Genomic DNA, 14604 nt, shown 5'->3' with positions numbered 1-14604 from the left:
TGATTGGAAGGGTATCAATACCGTGCCACGGGTAGAGACCTCTACTATGGTCAAGCTTCTCTGAAGGATGACCCTGAACTGGAAATCAAGCCTAAGGCAGTATAATAGTCAAGTATAGCCTTAATCTAATGGGTGACTCTTGTCCTACACTGGTTACACAGTTTTGGAGTATAGGGATTGCTGCTAATGGATTTTCCTTTATAACGGGAAAAACCACCATCCCTGTATTCGCTCGGTGCTAGTCCCTATTCCCAACTGAAAGACTCTAAAAATATTAACCACACTAAACTGACTAACTGAACAGAACTGATTTATAAACTGATTAATTAAGATGATAATATTTTCTTAGCTGAACTAAGATGAATTCATTGAGTTCCGTTGACTGATAGAAAAGCTACTTGAGATCTGAGGTCTGACTGAGAGACTTAAACTACTGGGACTACTGAACTACTGAGATTTCTGATTTTTTCTGAGTCACGTGACTAACTAAAATCTATGGAGCATAGCTTGACTGAGGATGTCTTGAAACATGATACTAGCTCTAGGCACACAACTATAGTTTTAGGGTACAAGTACCCCCAGGACTCTATGGAAGGAAAATGACACACATGACTTACTTGATCAAAAGAGTAGCGTCCACAATTCACAATATCATAAGTAAGGATTTCATAATAAGAATGATTCTCAACAAACTATAACATGATCGGGAATGCACACAACATATATATACTTGCATGGCTTCAATAACATAGTCATTCCATATCACAACAATATCATGATCATCTCATACAACATTTTCAATTCAAGACAATAGCATGGGTATCACGTTGAACATAAACATAGAACATGGAATAGTCATTTAGGACTTATTATGTCATAAAAGCATGATTTCTATTCCCTTAGGTATTTTCACAAACACCTTACATGCATATCTTAGGCATAAGTGGATTCATCAAGATTACAAATATTCAACCACCAATTTCACATATTTATACATTATATACCACCGTATCCTCACACAAAACATACAAAGATCCCATCTTAGGCATCATCAAACTCCAACCACATGAACATCAACCACTAACAACATAAACATCATAATACATAATTTAGAAGATGGTTCTTGAGCTTTATGGATGAAAGGAGTTCATGAATCAACTCACGCATAACTTAGAAGGATGATTCTTGATGATTGACGGAGGAATTTCCTTGAAATTGGATCTTCAAGCTTAATTATGCAACCCTAGTTGTTTTTCTCTTTTAGTGCTCTTGGATGTGAACTTAAGATGTTAGTAGGGTTGTAATGTAATTAGGAGCTATATATTTCATAGGATTAAGTTTAGGGACGTGTAAGGAGTGTTAAAAGACTTAATTACCCTCAAAATAACTCAAAAAGGAGTGTTTAAGTCACTTGAAACCATAAGATATGGACCGCATATGATATCGCATATTTTTACATAGGTACCGCATATGATATCGCCCAAATTTACATAGGCGCCGCATATGATATCACCTATATCTACATAGGCACCACATATGCTATAGCCTATATTTACATAGGCGCCACATATGCTATCGCATATGCTTTCCAGTGGCTATGTGCAATTGATTAGGCAACGCATTCTACTTTGCAAAACTATAACTCCTTTCTTGGGTGTCGGATTTTGATGAAATTGGTATTGTTGGAAAGCTAATTCGATTCTATTTAATTTGGTGGGTAGAAATATGCAGACATACCACATTAACATCAAGTTATACTTATTCAAATATGACCTTTATGAAATCAAACTCTAAAACTTGATGGATTCAAAAACTCTTAGCTTGTATTACCTTAAGTGACTCATATAAACATGCTTAATGCATCATAAGCTATCTTATCGCTAGGATACCCATTGTAAGTCATTTACTCAAGTATGAATCACAGGATAGGAGATTTCATATATAGGAAAAATGGTTCGTATCCTAGCTTAGAAACATGTAGGGTATTACAATATCTCTCCCTTGGGAACATTCGTCCTCGAATGGAAATTAAGTAAGGCGAGAGAGATGATAAGATAAAGTATGTACAAGACATACACTACTGAAACATGGGTTCATGATTGACATAACTGAAAACTGAGCACAATATACTGAACATGCATATCTGATGCATGGGAAGCTGATTCATGAATATAAGACTAAGGATTCTAATAAAGTGAGTTTTCTCAAAATGCGAATGCATATCTAATGCACAACTGAAAGACTGAATCCATACATATCTGATGCATGATTACATGATTGACATGTTATGAAAATGTATGAGTGAAGATACTGATAAATAGTACTTTGTCTACTAAACACGTATATCTAATGCTTGAATATCTGACTGAGCTAACTCTTGAAAGCTTGATTGATTATGCCATGGCACTTGATAACTAATTTATAATGGGAACATGAAAGCATTAAGAAAAGGTGGGGTATCTCTCACTTGGGACACTATGTCCCTCTAGGAATGTTTAACTTGTTGAGATACTGGGGTGATGCACAGGGCATCTACGAGCTAGATTATAACTAAACATTGGAGAGTTGAGACTAATGCATGATGCATGAACTGAACTAGACCTTCTAATGTTATTAATTTATGTGGAAACATAAGCTCAAACGAGTGCAAGATATCTAACAATGCATACAATTATCATGAAAAACTTGTAACGTACCCGAATCTAGGTTGGGGAAACTTTCTGGATCATGGTGAGTCTGGAGTGAATAGAGTCGATTCTGACGCTGACCACTATTGGTGCTGGGATTTGCGGCCTGATCATACGAATACCTTTGTAAGCTAACACTCTACACTCCCGCATTCTGTGGCCTGGATTACTGCACCCAAAACATACTTGACTATTATCTCTGCATGCACCTAGATGATTCTTGCCACTCTCCATAAAAAGGATAAGTACGCTCACTTCTAACACTACTCTAGGCTTTGGATCCTGGCTCCCCACCCATGACTAACATCTCTAAAGTTAGGTGTGGGTACACTAGCTAAAGATGGAACAGGGGCTGAATTTTTTTGACTATGGTGAGAACGATTACCACCCTGTGACCTAACCAGAGAAAAGCTGTAACTACCTATTCTGAATCTCTTATTAGATCTCTCCCTCTCCTTAGACTTATCTACCTCTATCTGCTGAGCATGCATTATTAACCTATCAAGGTCCATGTCCCTATTGAGCATAGCTGTTCTACACTCTTTCAATACTAACCTAAAAATACCAATCACAAACTTACTCATACTCGCTCTGGGGTCAACTATCAAGTCAGGAGCATATTTAGCTAACTAGTTGAACCTAAGACAATACTCCTTCACCGTCATAGAGCCTTGTCTCAGGTTGATAAACTCTTCTACCTTAGCTTCTCTCATCTCTAATGGGAAAAACTTATCTAAGAAGGCATCCTGAAATATCTACCAAGTCATGGGAGTTGCATCTCCCCCTCTACTCTTCTTCTACAACACTACCCAATCATAAGAAATATCTTTCAGCCTATAGGACGTTAATTCTACACTCTCCTCCTCTGACACATATATGATTTGGGTGATCTTTTTACCTCTTTTAGATACAACTATGGGTCCTCACCTGTTACTGACCTAAAGAATTTTGGAGGGTTCATTCTCATACAATTTCTGATTTTGGCTGCAGCTGAATCCCCATCTTACTGGGGTGGGGCTGCAGTCCGTCGGTTGCCCTGAACACTAGTGGTCACAACCTGGGCTAGCGCCTAAAAAGCTGCCTGAAATTCTGCATGTGACACATTCTCATTCAAATGATCTATAGGCTGCGGGGCTGACTGATTCCCTGTTCTCTTCTTAGGAGGCATATTCTGCAACCAGAAGAAAAACAAGGATTAAACTGAGAGTTTAACTTAAACTTTTGCTCACTGGCACGATATGAGTACTGAAAAAAGGAAAACTATTCCTAAAACATCTTATAACCTCCTGTACATAAATGTGGCGCGCAACACACCTATGTACAAGACACTACTAGATGCGGCTTTCAAACTTCCTAGGACTCTATCGAACCTTAGGCTCTAATACCAAGTTTGTAACGCCCCAATTTTCTGAAGCAGAATACTACACGGTGCTCATAACCTCGAAGGACCACAAGCTAACCCATGACTCATATCTATACCTATAACTACATAATATATATATATATATATATATATATATATATATATATATATATATATAATGCAGAAACATGAACAAAGAGGGCGAAAGGTTCAATCTTGAACAATAAAATATTTGAAATAAGGTGGTATCAAAGGACCAAAACAAAACTGAAAATACTAAAGTCTAAATCTGAAAACTCTATAATCGTCTGAAAGCCTTTAAACTGTCTGAATAAAAAGTTGAAGGAACATGTCTCCAACTAACTTCCTAAACTGAAAATAAACTGAAATACTGGAATAATAAATGTAACGATCATGTCCTCAAAAGATGAGGACTCACTGCTTACGGAACTACTACTACTAATCTGGAATCTGCACCTCAGAACCTATGGTGTAACATAAAAAGAAAGCACCTAGTGTAAATGCGTTAGTACAACTAAAATACTGAGTACATGTGGGGGTAGGCTAAATGCATAGGGTTTATATGCATGAACATGCTGACTAATATGAACGTGAGAATACATACATACATACATACATACGTAACTGCTACTGAACTCGTGGAGATACTAACTACTTGAGTTTGAACTTTGATAACATGAGTTTCGTGATACTGAGATACTGAAGGACTGATAACATGGATGATTGTATCTAATAGTCCTAATTCTGGGGAAAACTATCTGAGTTCCAAACTGTATTTGAACATCTAAGTCTGAGATCAGTCTAGCTAACAAGTGATCTCTGAAACTGATAATGAGAATACTCGACTGAATCTAAGATTGAGATCAAGTCTGTCTGCCGGGTGACTCTAGATCTAATAATAAGCATCTGAATATGGGACCAAGTATATCTGATGGGATGGTCCAGAAATCAATGGAACTATCTGAGTTCCTTACTAAGATCGATGACTGTATCTGACAGTCCTGATTCTTGATTTCTACTCTGAAGACTAATACTGAAACTGTAACTATAACTGTGACTGTGGGAGTAGTAACCTAACCAAAATGCCCCGATACTATACTGGTGGGGTCCAATCTTTGCCGTAATTGGAAGGGTGTCAATACCGTGCCACGGGTAGAGACCTCTACTATGGTCAAGCCTCTCTGACGGGTGACCCTGAATAGAAAATCAAGCCTAAGGAAATATAATAGTCAAGTATAGCCTTAATCTGATAGGTGACTCCTGTCCTGCGCTGGCTATGCAGTTTGGAGTACAGGGATTTCTGCTAACGACTCTGTCTTTATAACGAGAAAAACCGCCATCCCTGCACTCGCTCGGTGCTAGTCCCTACTCCCAACTGAAAAACTCTAAAAAGATTAACTGCGCTGAACTGTCTAACTGAACTGAACTGATTTATAAACTGATTAACTGATCTGATAATATTTTCTTAGCTGAACTAAGCTGAATTCACTGAGTTCTATTGAATGACGGAAAATCTACTTGAGATCTGAGGTCTGACTAAGAGTACTAAAACTACTGGGACTACTGAACTACTGAGATTTCTAAGTTTTTCTGAGTCACGTGACTAACTGAAATCTATGGAGCATAGCTTGACTGAGGATGTTTTAAAACATGACACTAGCTCTAGGCACACAACTATAGTTTTAGGGTACAAGTACCTCCAGGACTCGATGGAAGGAAACTGACATACATGACTGACTTGATCATAAGAGTAGAGTCCACAATTCACAATATCATAAGTAAGGATTTCATAATAAGAATGATTCTCAACAAACTATCACATGATTGGGAATGCACACAACATGTTTATACTTGCATGGCTTCAATAACATAGTCATCCCATATCACAACAATATCATGAGCATCTCATATAACATCTTCAATTCAAGACAATAGCATGGGGATCATGTTGAACATAAACTTAGAACATGGAATAGTCATTTAGGACTTATTATGTCATAAAAGCATGATTTCTATTCCCTTAGGTATTTTCACAAACACCTTACATGCACATCTTAGGAATAGGTGGATTCATCAAGATTACAAATATTCAACCACCAATTTCACATATTTATACATTAAATACCACCATATCCTCACACAAAACATACAATGATCCCATCTTAGGCATCATCAAACTCCAACCACATGAACATCAACCACCAACAACATAAACATCATAATACATAATTTAGAAGATGGTTCTTGAGCTTCGTGGATGAAAAGAGTCCATGAATCAACTCATGCATACCTTAGAAGGAAGATTCTTGATGATTGATGGAGGAATTTCCTTGAAATTGAATTTTCAAGCTTAATTATGCAACAATAGTTGTTTTTCTCTTTTAGTGCTCTTGGATGATGAACTTAAGATGTTATTAGGGTTGTAATATAATTAGGAGATATATATTTTGTAGGGTTAAGTTTAGGGACGTGTAAGGAGTGTTAAAAGACTCAATTACCCTCAAAATAACTTAAAACGAAGTGTTTAAGTCACTTGAAACCATAAGATATGCACCGCATATGATATCACATAATTTACATAGGTGACGCATATGATATCGCCTAAATTTACATAGGCGCCGCATATGATATCGCCTATATCTACATAGGCTCCACATATACTATTGCCTATATTTACATAGGCACCACATATGCTATCGCATATTCTTTCCAGTGGCCATGTGCGATTGGTTAGGCAACGCACTCTACTTCGCAAAGCCATAACTCCTAGATCAGGTGTCTAATTTTGATGAAATTGGTATCTTTGGAAAGCTAATTCGATTCTCTTTAATTTGGTGGGTAGAAATATGCAGAAATATGACATTAAGATCGAGTTATACTCGTTCAAATATGAACCTTATGAAATTGAACACTAAAACTTGATGGATTCAAAAACTCTTAGCTTGTATTACCTTAAGTGACTCATATGAACATGCTTAACGCATCATAAGCTATCTTATAGCTAGAATACTCATTTTAAGTTATGTACTCAAGTATGAATCACAGGATAGGAGATTTCATATGTAAGAAAAATGGTTCGTCTCCTAGCTTAGAAACATGTGGGCTATTACACATAATTTCTTTGCTCTAACGGTCTACACATGAATGTTCACTTACCTAAATAAACTATATCTAAATGATACTAATCCCATTCTTGGTCACTCTCTTAGTGCATACCACCCTTAACTTCCTTTAGCATCAGTAATCATCATCATAGACTTACGCTCTATTAACTCGACAAACATACCTGCCTCACTAGACACATAATCTGTCTTACTAACTCAAATCACACCAAAAGGTTCAGCATCCTTTATCCCTAGCTCCTTAACATAGCCATCAAGATTGCCATATACTATATGACTAGCCTTATTCACACTTAGAAACTCATGGGAATTACCAAAGCACACATGACACTTAATAATCATAAAAAATAATTCAATCCCCATATCACCTTGGGCAGACCTCTATATTATACCTACAACATCATGCTTAATTATGAATAAATGAACTTAAACTCTTGCATGCACTTTTTAACCCTACTAGATCACTTCCATATAACTAGCATCACTAACTAAACCATCATTATTTTGACGTTTATGATCATCCATGTTTACTTAGTGTCTAGTGCTAGCCATGATTAACCACTACATCACACACCATTCTTACATGTTAAAACATCAGGAAACTCTAGTATGCTAGAACCTTATAATAATGATATTTGATCATAATCCTATATTCTATCTAATTATAGTCCATAAGCATATCCTTCTTCCATACATCTCTAGAACGTATCCATTCATATATTTAAATTATACCCCTAGATCTACAAACCTTAACCAATTTCTTTTTCACAACCACATGGGGAACCCTAAATTAACAATCCTTAATAACCTAATATCTTAATTAATGACCTATACTATTCTAAAACCATAACATACCATCAAGATCTCTTTTCCTACATCAAGAAGACCACAATTCACATTAACTAATAACTTTTTCTCTGCATTCCACTAGGAAAATAGTACTAAATTCACTACCCCTAAGCTGACACACAAGGACGTATTACCTTAATACAAACTCAATAGCATGCATAAATTCATCTATATACTTTTGATCAATTGCCATTCCCACCTTTCTTGTCACTACACTTATAAACCCATACTTCAAACTATAAGAAGGTTCTACTACTTATAAATCATAACACTCTAGGTTGAAATATCCCTCAAATGTAAACTCTATTTAACAATGTAGGTTCACACTATCTCCTCTCATAATCACTATCTATATTGAAGGGTTAACTAGGAATCTGAATACATATCTTACTCTGTCTTAACTGAAAAACTCATAAGGATGAGAAAATAACTTTCAACTTGAGGAACTTATGACACACTAGCAAGCTCCTCTCAATCCCCTTGTATGAGTTTTGAAGTTACTAATAGTAAATCTGAGAGCATCATCTTGGGAGTAATTGGAACTTGCTAATCATGTTATCACAAGAATAAGTCATAGAAGAAGGATTATGGAGTAACACATGAATCGACAAAAGTTTTTGAGAGAACAACTTTACAGCATGGCCTAGAGCATGACGAAGGAAAATATTTCTTAAATGCCTTTTAGCCTTTTGAAGAAAACTAAAAACATCTGCGTACCATTCTGTAAGACTTAACTAGACACAACTTCACAAACACCCTAGGACACTTGAACTCTGTGCTCTGATACCAAATTTGCAATGCCCCAATACTACCCCCGGATGTCAGATGGTGCTTAGGACCATAAGTTATCCCAAGCTAACCCTTCTACTGGCATAACTCATAAGCAACTGAATAAGAAATGAGCAAAAGAAAAGTTTTTAGCTAAACATCTTCAAAGAAAAACTATTAAAATGTTTACAACTCTGGCTATACAAAATAAAACTGAAATCAAATACATCAACCCTACTAACTGTCTTTGAAGCCTCTATAGTATTGACTATAGGTAGCCGGGACACAACCCTCAGCTATCTCAAATTAATACGACTGAATAAAGCAAACAAGATGCTACTTGAACTATGAGTGACTCGAGCCCTTGAATTAAAAAGACTCATCAACTACAAACTGGAAGCTGCAAACTTTCTAATTATGATATGTGCGCTACAACTTGTACCTACATTATGAGACATTATAGCACATAGACATATTTGTGGATTAGTATTTACGAAATGTATTGAGTATGTGGGGGTGAATGCATACGTAAAAACAATAGCTTAATGTACATATAATCCATTAAATAATGCATGCTAAGTATAAATGACTCACCGTGGGCTTGAATAAAATAAAAGCTGTAAAATCATAAACATGAGTAATAAATCATAAAGACAATCTTTGTGAACCATAATATTTTATTTCTAAAAGATTTATTTTGTTCTTTCTTAGGAAGGTTCTTCTAACTGAAAAATAGCATATGAGCTATCATGGAGTCTAACGTCTTACCCACGGTGGGGTGAGCTCATGTTGGGAAAAGCTATCCTACCCTTGCCATCGGAATAGGACCTTCACTTAAGTGATCAATATACTTAACCCATATTGGGACTTTAAACCTATGGTGGCTCATAGTTATGGGGCATGCAACCTTGGACGCATACCCAACTCGGTGATAAATACTACTCCCATATTACTTATATGCTCATACTGTAGGAAATTCACTTTAACTTAGCATAAGAGTTTATAATGAAAACCAGTTATGCTTCTATTTGCTTTTAACTATAATCAAAATGACAAATGTTGATTGCATATCTTAGCTTATGATCAAAAGATCAATCTTTCTTTAAATCTTTGTATAAAACCATCAAAGAAGCTTAAGATCATAGTTTTCTTGAAATCTCAAACTTATTCTTAGTCTAAACTTATCAAATAAAACTTAAGAGCATGGTCGTCTTGAAATCTCAACACTTTAATTAAGGCTTAAAATACTTTCTTTAAACACATGGTCAATTCATAACCAAACTTTATGCTCAATAACAATCTAGAAATACTTCAAAAATATCAAGTCAAGATAGTGCAATCTCATTCATAATATAAATCTTATTAGTTAATACATAAATATAAGAACTTCTTCACATACTTAAAGCTTTAAATCTCATAATAATCACATACTTCAAGAATATAGAAACTTGGGTATGAACCATAATTTAAAACAAGTGAATTAAATCTTAAAATCATGCAATTTGAGCATAAAGGTAAAAGAAAACCCTTGTTCATAGACCCACATACCTTAATATGCTTAATTTGATGGAGAAAGATTGACTTTGAAAGCCTTGGATATAATCTTGAAGCTTTTCTTGGAATTCTTGGATTAGAGAACTTAAATTCTTTTTTATCTTGAAGAGAATGTAACTTAAAGTTGAAGTTCTTGGAAGGAGGTTAGGGTTTGTTCTTGGAGGGGAAGGCTTTCTTGGAGAGAAATTATTAGTAAAGGGGATAATAATGGTCATTGGGGGCTTTAATTATGTGTTATGGAAGAATTTGGGTGGGGAAAAATTACCAAGTTTGTAATGCCCCAGCATAACCCCTGGATGTGACACAATGCTTAGGACCAAAAGTGATCCCAAGCTAACACTTGTACTGGCATAACTCATGAGCAACTAAATAAGATACATAAATCTTGAAAAAATGAGCGAAAGAAAAGTCTTTAGCTGAACATCTTCAAAATAAAACTATTAAAATAATTGCAACCTGGTTTTACAAAATAAAATTGAAATCAAATATATCAACTCTACTAACTATCTATGAAGCCTCTACTAGTATTGACTATAGGTAGCCGAGACATGACCCTCAGCTATTCCAAATCAATACAACTAAATTAAAAAATAAGATTCTGCTGGAACAATGATTGAATTGATCTCTCAAATTAAAAGGACTCATAACCTGCTTACTGGAAGCTACAATCTATCTAATTATGATGTACGCGCTGCAACTTGTACCTACATTATGAGACAATATTGCATATAGACATAGATATGGATCAGTACTTCTGGAATGTAGGGGTGAATGAATAAGTAAAAATAATAACTTAATCTGCATATAAACCTTTAAACAATGAATGCTAAGTATAAATGACTCACCTTGGACTTGAATAAAACAAAATCTATAAAATCATAAACATGAGTAATAAATCAAAACGATAATATTTGTGAATCATAACACTTTGTTTATAAAAGATTGACTTTATTCTTTCTCAGGGAGGTTCTTCTAACCGACATACACCATTCTAACCGACATAAACCATGTGAGATATCAATGAGTCCAACGTCTTACCCACAGTGGGGAAATCTTACGTTGGGGAAAGCTTTCCTGCCTTTGCTATCAGAATAGGACCTTTACTTTAGTTATCACTATACTTAACCCACATTGGGACTTTAAACCTATACTGGCTCGTAGTTCTAGGGCATACAACCTTGGATGCATACCCAACTCGGTGCTAAATACTACTCCCTTATTACTTATATGTTCATACTTTAGGAAATCCACCTTAACTTAGCATAAGGATTTATAATGAAAACTAGTTATGCTTCTCTTTGATATAAACTATAATCAAAATATCAATGTGGATTCCATATCTTAGCTTAGGATCATAACATTAATCTTTCTTTAAATCTTGGCATAAAACCATTAAAAAATCTTAAGATCATAGTCTTCTTGAAATTTCAAACTTATTCTTGATGTAAACTTATCAAATAAAACTTAAGAGCATGATCTTCTTGAAATCTCAACACTTTAATTAAGGCTTAAAATTTATGCTTTTATCTCATGGTCAATTCATAACCAAACTTTATGCTCAATAACAATCTTGAAATACTTCAACAATATCATGTTAAGATAGTGCAATCTCTTTCATAATATAAATCTTACAAGTTAAAACATAAATATAAGTACTTTTTGACATACTTAAAGTTTTAAATCTCATGATAATCACATGCTTCAAGAATATAGAAACTTGGGTGTGAACCCTAATTCAAAACAGGTGAATTAAATCTTAAAATCATGCAATTTGGGCACAAGGGTGAAAGAATACTCTTGTTCCTAGGCCCACATACCTTAATAGGCTTGATTTGATGGAGAACGCTTGACCTTGAATTCCTTGGATATGATCTTGAAAGATTTTCTTAGAAATCCTTGACTAGAGAACTTAAATTCTTGTTGATCTTGAAGAGAATGTAACTTGAAGTAAAAGTTCTTGGGAGGAGGTTAGGGTTTGTTCTTAGAGAAGAAGGCTTTCTTGGAGGAGAAATTATGAATAAAGGGGCCAATAATACTCCTTGGGGACTTTAATTACGTTTTATGGACAAATTTAGGTGGGGGAAAATGACCAAGTTTGTAACGCCCCAAGACTATCCCCTGGACGTCACACGGTGCTTAGGACCATAAGTGATCCCAAGCTAACCCTTGTACTGGCATAACTCGTAAGGAACAAAATAAGATACATAAATCTTGAAGAAATGAGCTGGAGAAAAGTCTTTAGCTGAACATCTTCAGAATAAAATTATTCAAATGATTACAACTCTGGTTATACAAAACAAAACCGAAATCAAATACATTAACTCTACTAGTTGTCTATGAAGCCTCTACTAGTATTGACTATAGGTAGATGGGACATGACCCCTAGCTATCTCGAATCAATACGAATAAATAAAAAAACAAGATGCTACTCGAACATTGATTGACTCAAGCCCTCGAATAAAAAGGACTCATCACCTGTTGACTGAAAGTTGTAAACTGTCTGATTATGAAGTATGCGTTGCAACATGTGCCTACATTATGAGACAATGTAGCACATAGACATATATGTGGATTAGTACTTCTAGAATGTACTGAGTATATAGGGTGAATTCATAAGTAAAAACAATAACTTACATATAACCCTTTAAACAATGCATGCTAAGTGTAAATGACTCACCTTGGATTTGAATAAAACAAAAGTTGTAAAATCATAAACATGAGTAATAAATCATAAAGACAATCTCTGTGAGCCATAACACTTCATTTCTAAAAGCTTTATTTTATTCTTTCTTAGGTAGGTTCTTCTAACCAACATACACCATGTGAGATACATCGAGTCTAACGTCTTACCCATGGTAGGGAGAGCTCACGATTAGAAAAGTTGTCCTACACTTTTCATTGGAATAGGACCATAACTTAAGTGATCACTATACTTAACCCATATTGGGACTTTAAACCTATGGAGGCTCATAGTTCTAGGACATGCGACCTTGGATGCATACCTAACTTGGTGTTAAATACCACTCCTTTATTACTTATATGCTCATACTGTAGGAAATCTACAATAACTTAGCTTAAGGATTTATAATGAAAACTAGTTATGCTTCTCTTTGCATTAAACTGTAATCAAAATGACAAATGTGGATTCCATATCTTAGATGAGGATCAAAAGATCAATCTTTATTTAAATCTTGGTAAAAAACCATCAAAGAAGCTTAAGATCATAGTCTTATTAAAATCTCACACTCATTCTTGGTATAAACTTATCAAATAAAACTTAATAGCATGATCATCCCAAAATCTCAACACTTTACTTAAGGCTTAAAATTCATGCTTTATACTCATGGTCAATTCGTAACCAAACTTTATGCCGTATAACAATCTTGAAATACTTCAACAATATTAAGTCAAGATTGTGCAATCTCATTCATAATATAAATCTTATAAGTTAAAACATAAACATAAGCACTTATTGACATACTTAAAGCTTTAATCTCATGATAATACTATGCTTCAAGAATATAAAAACCTAGGTATGAACTCCATTTCAAAACAAGTGAATTAAATCTTAAAATCATGCAATTTGGGCACAAGGGTGAAAGGATACCCTTGTTCATAGCCCCATATACCTTAATAGGCTTGATTTGATGGAGAAATCTTGACCTTGAAAGCCTTGGAGATGTTATTGAAAGCTTTTCTTGGAATTCTTGGACTAGAGAACTTAAATTATTATTTATCTTGAAAAGAATGTAACTTGAAGTTGAAGTTTTTGGGTGAAGGTTTGGGTTTGTTCTTGCAGAGAAAGGCTTTCTTAGAGAGAAATTATGAATAAAGGGACAAATAATGCTCCTTGGGGGCTTTAATTATGCGTTATGGATGAATTTAGGTAGGTGAAATGACCTATTTTCCCTTAATAATGTGGAACCAAAATCTTTAAAAGAGGGGCGGGAAGATGGAGCATGCACCACAGGCTAATCGCATGCCCTCACTGGCTCTCTCACGAAAATGGCTATAACTTTTTGCTTAGGTATTGGAATAAGGAAAAATTTGTATTGTTGGAAAGCTGACTCATTTATCTAAAATTTGGTGGGTCTTGAAATGGAAAATTCTAGATATATTTATATACGTTCAAAGTAGACCCTTGTAGAATCGAATACCAAACTTTGGACGAATCAATGGCTCTTAGCTCAATTATTTTCTAAGTGAGTCCTATGAATATTTTTCACTTAAAAAGCACTTC

The 14604-nt window shown here is 35.0% G+C and overlaps 1 pseudogene; it reads right to left on the bottom strand.

Annotated features, from left to right (window-relative positions):
* Positions 1–3756: 3756 nt before the first annotated feature.
* LOC107844268 overlaps positions 3757–14604 on the bottom strand; it is a 60521-nt pseudogene continuing 49673 nt past the window's right edge.

This window comes from Capsicum annuum, chromosome 10 (genome assembly GCF_002878395.1).
Source record: "Capsicum annuum cultivar UCD-10X-F1 chromosome 10, UCD10Xv1.1, whole genome shotgun sequence".
NCBI lineage: Eukaryota > Viridiplantae > Streptophyta > Magnoliopsida > Solanales > Solanaceae > Capsicum > Capsicum annuum.
Note: the sequence above shows the minus strand (reverse complement) of the source record. Positions and strands in the feature narration are given on the sequence as shown.